Genomic DNA, 17,031 nt, shown 5'->3' on the forward strand with positions numbered 1-17,031 from the left:
GTTCATCCGTTCAAAAAGCTTCAATTGCCTCGTGTGAGGATTGAACTCACGACCTTCAGATTATGAGACTGACGCGCTACCTCCTGCGCTAACGAGGCTGGCGCAGTGCAGTCCGGGGACACGCGGGACCGCTCAAGGTGGCTCAGCAGGTTGGCATGAGCACTGCTTTTGTTCATTAAAAAAATTACACCTAGCTGACGAAGATGTCATGTAAAGCTTTCCCTGGAATGCTGTTAGTCCATGTGAGCAGAAATGTAAGTCAACAAAATGGAAACTTGCACATTGGAAATGGAGTATTGCAGGACATCGCTTGACGTAAGCTGAACGTTGACAAGACGATACAGCTCGGTACACTACATTGCAATAGAATAACAAAACATATTGCAAATAGAGTCAAAGGCAAATTTGTAATCCGTATTAATCACACCTTTATCATACAGGGATAGCCAAAATGCTTTGAATTTGTTGTTTTTTTTTACAAGTGTTCAAAAAGAAATACAAATACAAGTCTTAAGATAACACTCCGACACTGTTAAAAGCGGAGAACGAAGAGTGAAAGAATATGGAGATGCAACTTCAGACTTTGACATTTCAGGCTGCACAAAGAGTAATTCTGTGTCTCTCTACTTTAGATTACTTAATAATTCATTAGCCTAGCTAGCTAGCTAAGTAACAGTAGCACGCTAATAACAAAGGACAGCCTAATAACTAATATGAAGGGTGGTTTCTTCCAACATTCTGTTTATACTGTTGATTTTTCTGGTCTAGCTGCACTTGTCATACAAGTTCTCAGTAGTTTCTGTTAAAATCAGTTGTACTTCATTGTTTAAAGCGCTTGCAGTCATTTCATATGTATTTGCATCTTCTTGTCTTGTACTAAAAATATATTGAAAAAAGCTATTTGTCAGTTTCGTGCACTACATCAAATACTTTGTTGGTGTCAAACATTGAAATGACATTAAACGTGGTGGCATGACTGGGACTTGGTAAATGCCCATCTTGACTTTGGACATGCATGAGTTGAGTTGGGACTTGAGACAGGATTTGACTGTCAAGACTTGAGATGTACTTGTTAATTGCAAGTACATCTTGTTACTGACTTGTGCTGGTCGTCGTGGGGAGGGGGGGTGTCATTGGAGTTAACAGTGTTATAGCTTAAGAGAAAAGACTAAGCTGTCCAAGGAATGCTGCTACAAGTTATGGAAGAGAAGCATAGGCAAACACCACTGTAACTTGCGCATGAGAAATAGGCTCCTCCAGATCTTTTATTGATCTACGTTGAAGGTCCAATAGCTGAAGAGTGTTTATCTGACATTTAACTCACGCAGGCAAGAAGGTTAAACCTTCCTCTACTACATGAAAGAATACACTGCCATGCGGCAGGTAGATGTTTCAGTAAAGGATCAGGGAGTTCAAGCTCTCCCCACTGGTGGCACGTGGCTCAGCAGAAATCACCTCAGATAAGCAACTTAATTCTCTAGGCTGCAAGAGACCACATTGGAGTTTGACACCAAGACCTTAAACTGTGGCCCATGACAACAGAGCAGCTGTTTCTACTTCAATTCCTAGGACTATTTGAAGGTCAATTAGGACTTCTACAGTTTCACTGGCACAAAGTGGCAAATGGCCATTTCAAGTGCTCAAAAGCTTGTCAGTCCATGAGTAATAAGTGAGACATGCGCCATTTCCTTTTTCGATTCCAGATCTTGCCAAAGCAACCATGCACGGCAGGGTGCGTGTCTTAAACTTTTCCTAAATGTGTTCCACCCACTAAATCCCAGTCGTGCGTGAATCCATCGGGTGTTACGCGGTCTGATCAAGCCCGATCTTCCCTGTTAGAGCTGTGACAATGCAGGAAGTTCTTTCTGTAAAGCAACTGGGAGCTGACACACTCCAGAATATTAGCATTATATCTCAGCAGCGGTGACTAAACAGATGCCATCAAGGAAAAAGACTGAACAGGTGGTGGAGAGAAGTGGACACAAAATAAATTGCTGTCTATGATAGAATTTCTAGAAAATAAACCAGTCCACTGCGCAACTCGTGTAGACCTGTCAACATGCACGTTTGTAGCCACAGAGATAACAACACTGCAAGCAAAGAGAGGGAGGAATCATAGTGTTTACTGTCAAATTGCAAACACAGATAGAGTGAGCGGACTTATATGTGCACTATTTGCAAACTACGAGACTCTCACGTCTGTAGAAGCTTTGCTTAGGACTGCACTCGACATACGACTAACTGGGGAAATAGCACTTCAACAGCTTAGGGTTAGTTGTTCATCCGTTCAAAAAGCTTCAATTGCCTCGTGTGAGGATTGAACTCACGACCTTCAGATTATGAGACTGACGCGCTACCTCCTGCGCTAACGAGGCTGGCGCAGTGCAGTCCGGGGACACGCGGGACCGCTCAAGGTGGCTCAGCAGGTTGGCATGAGCACTGCTTTTGTTCATTAAAAAAATTACACCTAGCTGACGAAGATGTCATGTAAAGCTTTCCCTGGAATGCTGTTAGTCCATGTGAGCAGAAATGTAAGTCAACAAAATGGAAACTTGCACATTGGAAATGGAGTATTGCAGGACATCGCTTGACGTAAGCTGAACGTTGACAAGACGATACAGCTCGGTACACTACATTGCAATAGAATAACAAAACATATTGCAAATAGAGTCAAAGGCAAATTTGTAATCCGTATTAATCACACCTTTATCATACAGGGATAGCCAAAATGCTTTGAATTTGTTGTTTTTTTTTACAAGTGTTCAAAAAGAAATACAAATACAAGTCTTAAGATAACACTCCGACACTGTTAAAAGCGGAGAACGAAGAGTGAAAGAATATGGAGATGCAACTTCAGACTTTGACATTTCAGGCTGCACAAAGAGTAATTCTGTGTCTCTCTACTTTAGATTACTTAATAATTCATTAGCCTAGCTAGCTAGCTAAGTAACAGTAGCACGCTAATAACAAAGGACAGCCTAATAACTAATATGAAGGGTGGTTTCTTCCAACATTCTGTTTATACTGTTGATTTTTCTGGTCTAGCTGCACTTGTCATACAAGTTCTCAGTAGTTTCTGTTAAAATCAGTTGTACTTCATTGTTTAAAGCGCTTGCAGTCATTTCATATGTATTTGCATCTTCTTGTCTTGTACTAAAAATATATTGAAAAAAGCTATTTGTCAGTTTCGTGCACTACATCAAATACTTTGTTGGTGTCAAATATTGAAATGACATTAAACGTGGTGGCATGACTGGGACTTGGTAAATGCCCATCTTGACTTTGGACATGCATGAGTTGAGTTGGGACTTGAGACAGGATTTGACTGTCAAGACTTGAGATGTACTTGTTAATTGCAAGTACATCTTGTTACTGACTTGTGCTGGTCGTCGTGGGGAGGGGGGGTGTCATTGGAGTTAACAGTGTTATAGCTTAAGAGAAAAGACAAAGCTGTCCCAGGAATGCTGCTACAAGTTATGGAAGAGAAGCATAGGCAAACACCACTGTAACTTGCGCATGAGAAATAGGCTCCTCCAGATCTTTTATTGATCTACGTTGAAGGTCCAATAGCTGAAGAGTGTTTATCTGACATTTAACTCACGCAGGCAAGAAGGTTAAACCTTCCTCTACTACATGAAAGAATACACTGCCATGCGGCAGGTAGATGTTTCAGTAAAGGATCAGGGAGTTCAAGCTCTCCCCACTGGTGGCACGTGGCTCAGCAGAAATCACCTCAGATAAGCAACTTAATTCTCTAGGCTGCAAGAGACCACATTGGAGTTTGACACCAAGACCTTAAACTGTGGCCCATGACAACAGAGCAGCTGTTTCTACTTCAATTCCTAGGACTATTTGAAGGTCAATTAGGACTTCTACAGTTTCACTGGCACAAAGTGGCAAATGGCCATTTCAAGTGCTCAAAAGCTTGTCAGTCCATGAGTAATAAGTGAGACATGCGCCATTTCCTTTTTCGATTCCAGATCTTGCCAAAGCAACCATGCACGGCAGGGTGCGTGTCTTAAACTTTTCCTAAATGTGTTCCACCCACTAAATCCCAGTCGTGCGTGAATCCATCGGGTGTTACGCGGTCTGATCAAGCCCGATCTTCCCTGTTAGAGCTGTGACAATGCAGGAAGTTCTTTCTGTAAAGCAACTGGGAGCTGACACACTCCAGAATATTAGCATTATATCTCAGCAGCGGTGACTAAACAGATGCCATCAAGGAAAAAGACTGAACAGGTGGTGGAGAGAAGTGGACACAAAATAAATTGCTGTCTATGATAGAATTTCTAGAAAACAAACCAGTCCACTGCGCAACTCGTGTAGACCTGTCAACATGCACGTTTGTAGCCACAGAGATAACAACACTGCAAGCAAAGAGAGGGAGGAATCATAGTGTTTACTGTCAAATTGCAAACACAGATAGAGTGAGCGGACTTATATGTGCACTATTTGCAAACTACGAGACTCTCACGTCTGTAGAAGCTTTGCTTAGGACTGCACTCGACATACGACTAACTGGGGAAATAGCACTTCAACAGCTTAGGGTTAGTTGTTCATCCGTTCAAAAAGCTTCAATTGCCTCGTGTGAGGATTGAACTCACGACCTTCAGATTATGAGACTGACGCGCTACCTCCTGCGCTAACGAGGCTGGCGCAGTGCAGTCCGTGGACACGCGGGACCGCTCAAGGTGGCTCAGCAGGTTGGCATGAGCACTGCTTTTGTTCATTAAAAAAATTACACCTAGCTGACGAAGATGTCATGTAAAGCTTTCCCTGGAATGCTGTTAGTCCATGTGAGCAGAAATGTAAGTCAACAAAATGGAAACTTGCACATTGGAAATGGAGTATTGCAGGACATCGCTTGACGTAAGCTGAACGTTGACAAGACGATACAGCTCGGTACACTACATTGCAATAGAATAACAAAACATATTGCAAATAGAGTCAAAGGCAAATTTGTAATCCGTATTAATCACACCTTTATCATACAGGGATAGCCAAAATGCTTTGAATTTGTTGGGTTTTTTTACAAGTGTTCAAAAAGAAATACAAATACAAGTCTTAAGATAACACTCCGACACTGTTAAAAGCGGAGAACGAAGAGTGAAAGAATATGGAGATGCAACTTCAGACTTTGACATTTCAGGCTGCACAAAGAGTAATTCTGTGTCTCTCTACTTTAGATTACTTAATAATTCATTAGCCTAGCTAGCTACCTACGTAACAGTAGCACGCTAATAACAAAGGACAGCCTAATAACTAATATGAAGGGTGGTTTCTTCCAACATTCTGTTTATACTGTTGATTTTTCTGGTCTAGCTGCACTTGTCATACAAGTTCTCAGTAGTTTCTGTTAAAATCAGTTGTACTTCATTGTTTAAAGCGCTTGCAGTCATTTCATATGTATTTGCATCTTCTTGTCTTGTACTAAAAATATATTGAAAAAAGCTATTTGTCAGTTTCGTGCACTACATCAAATACTTTGTTGGTGTCAAACATTGAAATGACATTAAACGTGGTGGCATGACTGGGACTTGGTAAATGCCCATCTTGACTTTGGACATGCATGAGTTGAGTTGGGACTTGAGACAGGATTTGACTGTCAAGACTTGAGATGTACTTGTTAATTGCAAGTACATCTTGTTACTGACTTGTGCTGGTCGTCGTGGGGAGGGGGGGTGTCATTGGAGTTAACAGTGTTATAGCTTAAGAGAAAAGACAAAGCTGTCCCAGGAATGCTGCTACAAGTTATGGAAGAGAAGCATAGGCAAACACCACTGTAACTTGCGCATGAGAAATAGGCTCCTCCAGATCTTTTATTGATCTACGTTGATGGTCCAATAGCTGAAGAGTGTTTATCTGACATTTAACTCACGCAGGCAAGAAGGTTAAACCTTCCTCTACTACATGAAAGAATACACTGCCATGCGGCAGGTAGATGTTTCAGTAAAGGATCAGGGAGTTCAAGCTCTCCCCACTGGTGGCACGTGGCTCAGCAGAAATCACCTCAGATAAGCAACTTAATTCTCTAGGCTGCAAGAGACCACATTGGAGTTTGACACCAACACCTTAAACTGTGGCCCATGACAACAGAGCAGCTATTTCTACTTCAATTCCTAGGACTATTTGAAGGTCAATTAGGACTTCTACAGTTTCACTGGCACAAAGTGGCAAATGGCCATTTCAAGTGCTCAAAAGCTTGTCAGTCCATGAGTAATAAGTGAGACATGCGCCATTTCCTTTTTCGATTCCAGATCTTGCCAAAGCAACCATGCACGGCAGGGTGCGTGTCTTAAACTTTTCCTAAATGTGTTCCACCCACTAAATCCCAGTCGTGCGTGAATCCATCGGGTGTTACGCGGTCTGATCAAGCCCGATCTTCCCTGTTAGAGCTGTGACAATGCAGGAAGTTCTTTCTGTAAAGCAACTGGGAGCTGACACACTCCAGAATATTAGCATTATATCTCAGCAGCGGTGACTAAACAGATGCCATCAAGGAAAAAGACTGAACAGGTGGTGGAGAGAAGTGGACACAAAATAAATTGCTGTCTATGATAGAATTTCTAGAAAACAAACCAGTCCACTGCGCAACTCGTGTAGACCTGTCAACATGCACGTTTGTAGCCACAGAGATAACAACACTGCAAGCAAAGAGAGGGAGGAATCATAGTGTTTACTGTCAAATTGCAAACACAGATAGAGTGAGCGGACTTATATGTGCACTATTTGCAAACTACGAGACTCTCACGTCTGTAGAAGCTTTGCTTAGGACTGCACTCGACATACGACTAACTGGGGAAATAGCACTTCAACAGCTTAGGGTTAGTTGTTCATCCGTTCAAAAAGCTTCAATTGCCTCGTGTGAGGATTGAACTCACGACCTTCAGATTATGAGACTGACGCGCTACCTCCTGCGCTAACGAGGCTGGCGCAGTGCAGTCCGTGGACACGCGGGACCGCTCAAGGTGGCTCAGCAGGTTGGCATGAGCACTGCTTTTGTTCATTAAAAAAATTACACCTAGCTGACGAAGATGTCATGTAAAGCTTTCCCTGGAATGCTGTTAGTCCATGTGAGCAGAAATGTAAGTCAACAAAATGGAAACTTGCACATTGGAAATGGAGTATTGCAGGACATCGCTTGACGTAAGCTGAACGTTGACAAGACGATACAGCTCGGTACACTACATTGCAATAGAATAACAAAACATATTGCAAATAGAGTCAAAGGCAAATTTGTAATCCGTATTAATCACACCTTTATCATACAGGGATAGCCAAAATGCTTTGAATTTGTTGTTTTTTTTTACAAGTGTTCAAAAAGAAATACAAATACAAGTCTTAAGATAACACTCCGACACTGTTAAAAGCGGAGAACGAAGAGTGAAAGAATATGGAGATGCAACTTCAGACTTTGACATTTCAGGCTGCACAAAGAGTAATTCTGTGTCTCTCTACTTTAGATTACTTAATAATTCATTAGCCTAGCTAGCTAGCTAAGTAACAGTAGCATGCTAATAACAAAGGACAGCCTAATAACTAATATGAAGGGTGGTTTCTTCCAACATTCTGTTTATACTGTTGATTTTTCTGGTCTAGCTGCACTTGTCATACAAGTTCTCAGTAGTTTCTGTTAAAATCAGTTGTACTTCATTGTTTAAAGCGCTTGCAGTCATTTCATATGTATTTGCATCTTCTTGTCTTGTACTAAAAATATATTGAAAAAAGCTATTTGTCAGTTTCGTGCACTACATCAAATACTTTGTTGGTGTCAAATATTGAAATGACATTAAACGTGGTGGCATGACTGGGACTTGGTAAATGCCCATCTTAACTTTGGACATGCATGAGTTGAGTTGGGACTTGAGACAGGATTTGACTGTCAAGACTTGAGATGTACTTGTTAATTGCAAGTCCATCTTGTTACTGACTTGTGCTGGTCGTCGTGGGGAGGGGGGGTGTCATTGGAGTTAACAGTGTTATAGCTTAAGAGAAAAGACAAAGCTGTCCCAGGAATGCTGCTACAAGTTATGGAAGAGAAGCATAGGCAAACACCACTGTAACTTGCGCATGAGAAATAGGCTCCTCCAGATCTTTTATTGATCTACGTTGAAGGTCCAATAGCTGAAGAGTGTTTATCTGACATTTAACTCACGCAGGCAAGAAGGTTAAACCTTCCTCTACTACATGAAAGAATACACTGCCATGCGGCAGGTAGATGTTTCAGTAAAGGATCAGGGAGTTCAAGCTCTCCCCACTGGTGGCACGTGGCTCAGCAGAAATCACCTCAGATAAGCAACTTAATTCTCTAGGCTGCAAGAGACCACATTGGAGTTTGACACCAAGACCTTAAACTGTGGCCCATGACAACAGAGCAGCTATTTCTACTTCAATTCCTAGGACTATTTGAAGGTCAATTAGGACTTCTACAGTTTCACTGGCACAAAGTGGCAAATGGCCATTTCAAGTGCTCAAAAGCTTGTCAGTCCATGAGTAATAAGTGAGACATGCGCCATTTCCTTTTTCGATTCCAGATCTTGCCAAAGCAACCATGCACGGCAGGGTGCGTGTCTTAAACTTTTCCTAAATGTGTTCCACCCACTAAATCCCAGTCGTGCGTGAATCCATCGGGTGTTACGCGGTCTGATCAAGCCCGATCTTCCCTGTTAGAGCTGTGACAATGCAGGAAGTTCTTTCTGTAAAGCAACTGGGAGCTGACACACTCCAGAATATTAGCATTATATCTCAGCAGCGGTGACTAAACAGATGCCATCAAGGAAAAAGACTGAACAGGTGGTGGAGAGAAGTGGACACAAAATAAATTGCTGTCTATGATAGAATTTCTAGAAAACAAACCAGTCCACTGCGCAACTCGTGTAGACCTGTCAACATGCACGTTTGTAGCCACAGAGATAACAACACTGCAAGCAAAGAGAGGGAGGAATCATAGTGTTCACTGTCAAATTGCAAACACAGATAGAGTGAGCGGACTTATATGTGCACTATTTGCAAACTACGAGACTCTCACGTCTGTAGAAGCTTTGCTTAGGACTGCAATCGACATACGACTAACTGGGGAAATAGCACTTCAACAGCTTAGGGTTAGTTGTTCATCCGTTCCAAAAGCTTCAATTGCCTCGTGTGAGGATTGAACTCACGACCTTCAGATTATGAGACTGACGCGCTACCTCCTGCGCTAACGAGGCTGGCGCAGAGCAGTCCGTGGACACGCGGGACCGCTCAAGGTGGCTCAGCAGGTTGGCATGAGCACTGCTTTTGTTCATTAAAAAAATTACACCTAGCTGACGAAGATGTCATGTAAAGCTTTCCCTGGAATGCTGTTAGTCCATGTGAGCAGAAATGTAAGTCAACAAAATGGAAACTTGCACATTGGAAATGGAGTATTGCAGGACATCGCTTGACGTAAGCTGAACGTTGACAAGACGATACAGCTCGGTACACTACATTGCAATAGAATAACAAAACATATTGCAAATAGAGTCAAAGGCAAATTTGTAATCCGTATTAATCACACCTTTATCATACAGGGATAGCCAAAATGCTTTGAATTTGTTGGGTTTTTTTACAAGTGTTCAAAAAGAAATACAAATACAAGTCTTAAGATAACACTCCGACACTGTTAAAAGCGGAGAACGAAGAGTGAAAGAATATGGAGATGCAACTTCAGACTTTGACATTTCAGGCTGCACAAAGAGTAATTCTGTGTCTCTCTACTTTAGATTACTTAATAATTCATTAGCCTAGCTAGCTAGCTAAGTAACAGTAGCATGCTAATAACAAAGGACAGCCTAATAACTAATATGAAGGGTGGTTTCTTCCAACATTCTGTTTATACTGTTGATTTTTCTGGTCTAGCTGCACTTGTCATACAAGTTCTCAGTAGTTTCTGTTAAAATCAGTTGTACTTCATTGTTTAAAGCGCTTGCAGTCATTTCATATGTATTTGCATCTTCTTGTCTTGTACTAAAAATATATTGAAAAAAGCTATTTGTCAGTTTCGTGCACTACATCAAATACTTTGTTGGTGTCAAATATTGAAATGACATTAAACGTGGTGGCATGACTGGGACTTGGTAAATGCCCATCTTAACTTTGGACATGCATGAGTTGAGTTGGGACTTGAGACAGGATTTGACTGTCAAGACTTGAGATGTACTTGTTAATTGCAAGTCCATCTTGTTACTGACTTGTGCTGGTCGTCGTGGGGAGGGGGGGTGTCATTGGAGTTAACAGTGTTATAGCTTAAGAGAAAAGACAAAGCTGTCCCAGGAATGCTGCTACAAGTTATGGAAGAGAAGCATAGGCAAACACCACTGTAACTTGCGCATGAGAAATAGGCTCCTCCAGATCTTTTATTGATCTACGTTGAAGGTCCAATAGCTGAAGAGTGTTTATCTGACATTTAACTCACGCAGGCAAGAAGGTTAAACCTTCCTCTACTACATGAAAGAATACACTGCCATGCGGCAGGTAGATGTTTCAGTAAAGGATCAGGGAGTTCAAGCTCTCCCCACTGGTGGCACGTGGCTCAGCAGAAATCACCTCAGATAAGCAACTTAATTCTCTAGGCTGCAAGAGACCACATTGGAGTTTGACACCAAGACCTTAAACTGTGGCCCATGACAACAGAGCAGCTATTTCTACTTCAATTCCTAGGACTATTTGAAGGTCAATTAGGACTTCTACAGTTTCACTGGCACAAAGTGGCAAATGGCCATTTCAAGTGCTCAAAAGCTTGTCAGTCCATGAGTAATAAGTGAGACATGCGCCATTTCCTTTTTCGATTCCAGATCTTGCCAAAGCAACCATGCACGGCAGGGTGCGTGTCTTAAACTTTTCCTAAATGTGTTCCACCCACTAAATCCCAGTCGTGCGTGAATCCATCGGGTGTTACGCGGTCTGATCAAGCCCGATCTTCCCTGTTAGAGCTGTGACAATGCAGGAAGTTCTTTCTGTAAAGCAACTGGGAGCTGACACACTCCAGAATATTAGCATTATATCTCAGCAGCGGTGACTAAACAGATGCCATCAAGGAAAAAGACTGAACAGGTGGTGGAGAGAAGTGGACACAAAATAAATTGCTGTCTATGATAGAATTTCTAGAAAACAAACCAGTCCACTGCGCAACTCGTGTAGACCTGTCAACATGCACGTTTGTAGCCACAGAGATAACAACACTGCAAGCAAAGAGAGGGAGGAATCATAGTGTTTACTGTCAAATTGCAAACACAGATAGAGTGAGCGGACTTATATGTGCACTATTTGCAAACTACGAGACTCTCACGTCTGTAGAAGCTTTGCTTAGGACTGCACTCGACATACGACTAACTGGGGAAATAGCACTTCAACAGCTTAGGGTTAGTTGTTCATCCGTTCAAAAAGCTTCAATTGCCTCGTGTGAGGATTGAACTCACGACCTTCAGATTATGAGACTGACGCGCTACCTCCTGCGCTAACGAGGCTGGCGCAGTGCAGTCCGTGGACACGCGGGACCGCTCAAGGTGGCTCAGCAGGTTGGCATGAGCACTGCTTTTGTTCATTAAAAAAATTACACCTAGCTGACGAAGATGTCATGTAAAGCTTTCCCTGGAATGCTGTTAGTCCATGTGAGCAGAAATGTAAGTCAACAAAATGGAAACTTGCACATTGGAAATGGAGTATTGCAGGACATCGCTTGACGTAAGCTGAACGTTGACAAGACGATACAGCTCGGTACACTACATTGCAATAGAATAACAAAACATATTGCAAATAGAGTCAAAGGCAAATTTGTAATCCGTATTAATCACACCTTTATCATACAGGGATAGCCAAAATGCTTTGAATTTGTTGGGTTTTTTTACAAGTGTTCAAAAAGAAATACAAATACAAGTCTTAAGATAACACTCCGACACTGTTAAAAGCGGAGAACGAAGAGTGAAAGAATATGGAGATGCAACTTCAGACTTTGACATTTCAGGCTGCACAAAGAGTAATTCTGTGTCTCTCTACTTTAGATTACTTAATAATTCATTAGCCTAGCTAGCTAAGTAACAGTAGCATGCTAATAACAAAGGACAGCCTAATAACTAATATGAAGGGTGGTTTCTTCCAACATTCTGTTTATACTGTTGATTTTTCTGGTCTAGCTGCACTTGTCATACAAGTTCTCAGTAGTTTCTGTTAAAATCAGTTGTACTTCATTGTTTAAAGCGCTTGCAGTCATTTCATATGTATTTGCATCTTCTTGTCTTGTACTAAAAATATATTGAAAAAAGCTATTTGTCAGTTTCGTGCACTACATCAAATACTTTGTTGGTGTCAAATATTGAAATGACATTAAACGTGGTGGCATGACTGGGACTTGGTAAATGCCCATCTTGACTTTGGACATGCATGAGTTGAGTTGGGACTTGAGACAGGATTTGACTGTCAAGACTTGAGATGTACTTGTTAATTGCAAGTACATCTTGTTACTGACTTGTGCTGGTCGTCGTGGGGAGGGGGGGTGTCATTGGAGTTAACAGTGTTATAGCTTAAGAGAAAAGACAAAGCTGTCCCAGGAATGCTGCTACAAGTTATGGAAGAGAAGCATAGGCAAACACCACTGTAACTTGCGCATGAGAAATAGGCTCCTCCAGATCTTTTATTGATCTACGTTGAAGGTCCAATAGCTGAAGAGTGTTTATCTGACATTTAACTCACGCAGGCAAGAAGGTTAAACCTTCCTCTACTACATGAAAGAATACACTGCCATGCGGCAGGTAGATGTTTCAGTAAAGGATCAGGGAGTTCAAGCTCTCCCCACTGGTGGCACGTGGCTCAGCAGAAATCACCTCAGATAAGCAACTTAATTCTCTAGGCTGCAAGAGACCACATTGGAGTTTGACACCAACACCTTAAACTGTGGCCCATGACAACAGAGCAGCTGTTTCTACTTCAATTCCTAGGACTATTTGAAGGTCAATTAGGACTTCTACAGTTTCACTGGCACAAAGTGGCAAATGGCCATTTCAAGTGCTCAAAAGCTTGTCAGTCCATGAGTAATAAGTGAGACATGCGCCATTTCCTTTTTCGATTCCAGATCTTGCCAAAGCAACCATGCACGGCAGGGTGCGTGTCTTAAACTTTTCCTAAATGTGTTCCACCCACTAAATCCCAGTCGTGCGTGAATCCATCGGGTGTTACGCGGTCTGATCAAGCCCGATCTTCCCTGTTAGAGCTGTGACAATGCAGGAAGTTCTTTCTGTAAAGCAACTGGGAGCTGACACACTCCAGAATATTAGCATTATATCTCAGCAGCGGTGACTAAACAGATGCCATCAAGGAAAAAGACTGAACAGGTGGTGGAGAGAAGTGGACACAAAATAAATTGCTGTCTATGATAGAATTTCTAGAAAACAAACCAGTCCACTGCGCAACTCGTGTAGACCTGTCAACATGCACGTTTGTAGCCACAGAGATAACAACACTGCAAGCAAAGAGAGGGAGGAATCATAGTGTTTACTGTCAAATTGCAAACACAGATAGAGTGAGCGGACTTATATGTGCACTATTTGCAAACTACGAGACTCTCACGTCTGTAGAAGCTTTGCTTAGGACTGCACTCGACATACGACTAACTGGGGAAATAGCACTTCAACAGCTTAGGGTTAGTTGTTCATCCGTTCAAAAAGCTTCAATTGCCTCGTGTGAGGATTGAACTCACGACCTTCAGATTATGAGACTGACGCGCTACCTCCTGCGCTAACGAGGCTGGCGCAGTGCAGTCCGTGGACACGCGGGACCGCTCAAGGTGGCTCAGCAGGTTGGCATGAGCACTGCTTTTGTTCATTAAAAAAATTACACCTAGCTGACGAAGATGTCATGTAAAGCTTTCCCTGGAATGCTGTTAGTCCATGTGAGCAGAAATGTAAGTCAACAAAATGGAAACTTGCACATTGGAAATGGAGTATTGCAGGACATCGCTTGACGTAAGCTGAACGTTGACAAGACGATACAGCTCGGTACACTACATTGCAATAGAATAACAAAACATATTGCAAATAGAGTCAAAGGCAAATTTGTAATCCGTATTAATCACACCTTTATCATACAGGGATAGCCAAAATGCTTTGAATTTGTTGGGTTTTTTTACAAGTGTTCAAAAAGAAATACAAATACAAGTCTTAAGATAACACTCCGACACTGTTAAAAGCGGAGAACGAAGAGTGAAAGAATATGGAGATGCAACTTCAGACTTTGACATTTCAGGCTGCACAAAGAGTAATTCTGTGTCTCTCTACTTTAGATTACTTAATAATTCATTAGCCTAGCTAGCTAAGTAACAGTAGCATGCTAATAACAAAGGACAGCCTAATAACTAATATGAAGGGTGGTTTCTTCCAACATTCTGTTTATACTGTTGATTTTTCTGGTCTAGCTGCACTTGTCATACAAGTTCTCAGTAGTTTCTGTTAAAATCAGTTGTACTTCATTGTTTAAAGCGCTTGCAGTCATTTCATATGTATTTGCATCTTCTTGTCTTGTACTAAAAATATATTGAAAAAAGCTATTTGTCAGTTTCGTGCACTACATCAAATACTTTGTTGGTGTCAAATATTGAAATGACATTAAACGTGGTGGCATGACTGGGACTTGGTAAATGCCCATCTTGACTTTGGACATGCATGAGTTGAGTTGGGACTTGAGACAGGATTTGACTGTCAAGACTTGAGATGTACTTGTTAATTGCAAGTACATCTTGTTACTGACTTGTGCTGGTCGTCGTGGGGAGGGGGGGTGTCATTGGAGTTAACAGTGTTATAGCTTAAGAGAAAAGACAAAGCTGTCCCAGGAATGCTGCTACAAGTTATGGAAGAGAAGCATAGGCAAACACCACTGTAACTTGCGCATGAGAAATAGGCTCCTCCAGATCTTTTATTGATCTACGTTGAAGGTCCAATAGCTGAAGAGTGTTTATCTGACATTTAACTCACGCAGGCAAGAAGGTTAAACCTTCCTCTACTACATGAAAGAATACACTGCCATGCGGCAGGTAGATGTTTCAGTAAAGGATCAGGGAGTTCAAGCTCTCCCCACTGGTGGCACGTGGCTCAGCAGAAATCACCTCAGATAAGCAACTTAATTCTCTAGGCTGCAAGAGACCACATTGGAGTTTGACACCAACACCTTAAACTGTGGCCCATGACAACAGAGCAGCTGTTTCTACTTCAATTCCTAGGACTATTTGAAGGTCAATTAGGACTTCTACAGTTTCACTGGCACAAAGTGGCAAATGGCCATTTCAAGTGCTCAAAAGCTTGTCAGTCCATGAGTAATAAGTGAGACATGCGCCATTTCCTTTTTCGATTCCAGATCTTGCCAAAGCAACCATGCACGGCAGGGTGCGTGTCTTAAACTTTTCCTAAATGTGTTCCACCCACTAAATCCCAGTCGTGCGTGAATCCATCGGGTGTTACGCGGTCTGATCAAGCCCGATCTTCCCTGTTAGAGCTGTGACAATGCAGGAAGTTTTTTCTGTAAAGCAACTGGGAGCTGACACACTCCAGAATATTAGCATTATATCTCAGCAGCGGTGACTAAACAGATGCCATCAAGGAAAAAGACTGAACAGGTGGTGGAGAGAAGTGGACACAAAATAAATTGCTGTCTATGATAGAATTTCTAGAAAACAAACCAGTCCACTGCGCAACTCGTGTAGACCTGTCAACATGCACGTTTGTAGCCACAGAGATAACAACACTGCAAGCAAAGAGAGGGAGGAATCATAGTGTTTACTGTCAAATTGCAAACACAGATAGAGTGAGCGGACTTATATGTGCACTATTTGCAAACTACGAGACTCTCACGTCTGTAGAAGCTTTGCTTAGGACTGCACTCAACATACGACTAACTGGGGAAATAGCACTTCAACAGCTTAGGGTTAGTTGTTCATCCGTTCAAAAAGCTTCAATTGCCTCGTGTGAGGATTGAACTCACGACCTTCAGATTATGAGACTGACGCGCTACCTCCTGCGCTAACGAGGCTGGCGCAGTGCAGTCGGTGGACACGCGGGACCGCTCAAGGTGGCTCAGCAGGTTGGCATGAGCACTGCTTTTGTTCATTAAAAAAATTACACCTAGCTGACGAAGATGTCATGTAAAGCTTTCCCTGGAATGCTGTTAGTCCATGTGAGCAGAAATGTAAGTCAACAAAATGGAAACTTGCACATTGGAAATGGAGTATTGCAGGACATCGCTTGACGTAAGCTGAACGTTGACAAGACGATACAGCTCGGTACACTACATTGCAATAGAATAACAAAACATATTGCAAATAGAGTCAAAGGCAAATTTGTAATCCGTATTAATCACACCTTTATCATACAGGGATAGCCAAAATGCTTTGAATTTGTTGGGTTTTTTTACAAGTGTTCAAAAAGAAATACAAATACAAGTCTTAAGATAACACTCCGACACTGTTAAAAGCGGAGAACGAAGAGTGAAAGAATATGGAGATGCAACTTCAGACTTTGACATTTCAGGCTGCACAAAGAGTAATTCTGTGTCTCTCTACTTTAGATTACTTAATAATTCATTAGCCTAGCTAGCTAGCTAAGTAACAGTAGCATGCTAATAACAAAGGACAGCCTAATAACTAATATGAAGGGTGGTTTCTTCCAACATTCTGTTTATACTGTTGATTTTTCTGGTCTAGCTGCACTTGTCATACAAGTTCTCAGTAGTTTCTGTTAAAATCAGTTGTACTTCATTGTTTAAAGCGCTTGCAGTCATTTCATATGTATTTGCATCTTCTTGTCTTGTACTAAAAATATATTGAAAAAAGCTATTTGTCAGTTTCGTGCACTACATCAAATACTTTGTTGGTGTCAAATATTGAAATGACATTAAACGTGGTGGCATGACTGGGACTTGGTAAATGCCCATCTTGACTTTGGACATGCATGAGTTGAGTTGGGACTTGAGACAGGATTTGACTGTCAAGACTTGAGATGTACTTGTTAATTGCAAGTCCATCTTGTTACTGAC

The 17,031-nt window shown here is 41.8% G+C and overlaps 8 non-coding genes across 8 annotated transcripts; all 8 read right to left on the reverse strand.

Annotated features, from left to right (window-relative positions):
• Window positions 1–25: 25 nt before the first annotated feature.
• On the reverse strand, window positions 26–98 carry trnam-cau (transfer RNA methionine (anticodon CAU)). The gene has a single exon. It is a non-coding gene; the product is annotated as a tRNA-Met (tRNA).
• Window positions 99–2,302: 2,204 nt separating this feature from the next.
• Window positions 2,303–2,375, reverse strand: trnam-cau (transfer RNA methionine (anticodon CAU)). Its single transcript has one exon. It is a non-coding gene; the product is annotated as a tRNA-Met (tRNA).
• Window positions 2,376–4,579: 2,204 nt separating this feature from the next.
• Window positions 4,580–4,652, reverse strand: trnam-cau (transfer RNA methionine (anticodon CAU)). Its single transcript has one exon. It is a non-coding gene; the product is annotated as a tRNA-Met (tRNA).
• Window positions 4,653–6,856: 2,204 nt separating this feature from the next.
• On the reverse strand, window positions 6,857–6,929 carry trnam-cau (transfer RNA methionine (anticodon CAU)). The gene has a single exon. It is a non-coding gene; the product is annotated as a tRNA-Met (tRNA).
• A 2,204-nt stretch (window positions 6,930–9,133) lies between these two features.
• On the reverse strand, window positions 9,134–9,206 carry trnam-cau (transfer RNA methionine (anticodon CAU)). The gene has a single exon. It is a non-coding gene; the product is annotated as a tRNA-Met (tRNA).
• Window positions 9,207–11,410: 2,204 nt separating this feature from the next.
• Window positions 11,411–11,483, reverse strand: trnam-cau (transfer RNA methionine (anticodon CAU)). The gene has a single exon. It is a non-coding gene; the product is annotated as a tRNA-Met (tRNA).
• A 2,200-nt stretch (window positions 11,484–13,683) lies between these two features.
• On the reverse strand, window positions 13,684–13,756 carry trnam-cau (transfer RNA methionine (anticodon CAU)). Its single transcript has one exon. It is a non-coding gene; the product is annotated as a tRNA-Met (tRNA).
• A 2,200-nt stretch (window positions 13,757–15,956) lies between these two features.
• On the reverse strand, window positions 15,957–16,029 carry trnam-cau (transfer RNA methionine (anticodon CAU)). The gene has a single exon. It is a non-coding gene; the product is annotated as a tRNA-Met (tRNA).
• Between the last annotated feature and the right edge of the window lie 1,002 nt (window positions 16,030–17,031).

The sequence above is a fragment of the Electrophorus electricus genome, chromosome 3, assembly GCF_041902795.1.
Source record: "Electrophorus electricus isolate QZ-2024a chromosome 3, ASM4190279v1, whole genome shotgun sequence".
In the NCBI taxonomy this organism is placed as follows: domain Eukaryota; kingdom Metazoa; phylum Chordata; class Actinopteri; order Gymnotiformes; family Gymnotidae; genus Electrophorus; species Electrophorus electricus.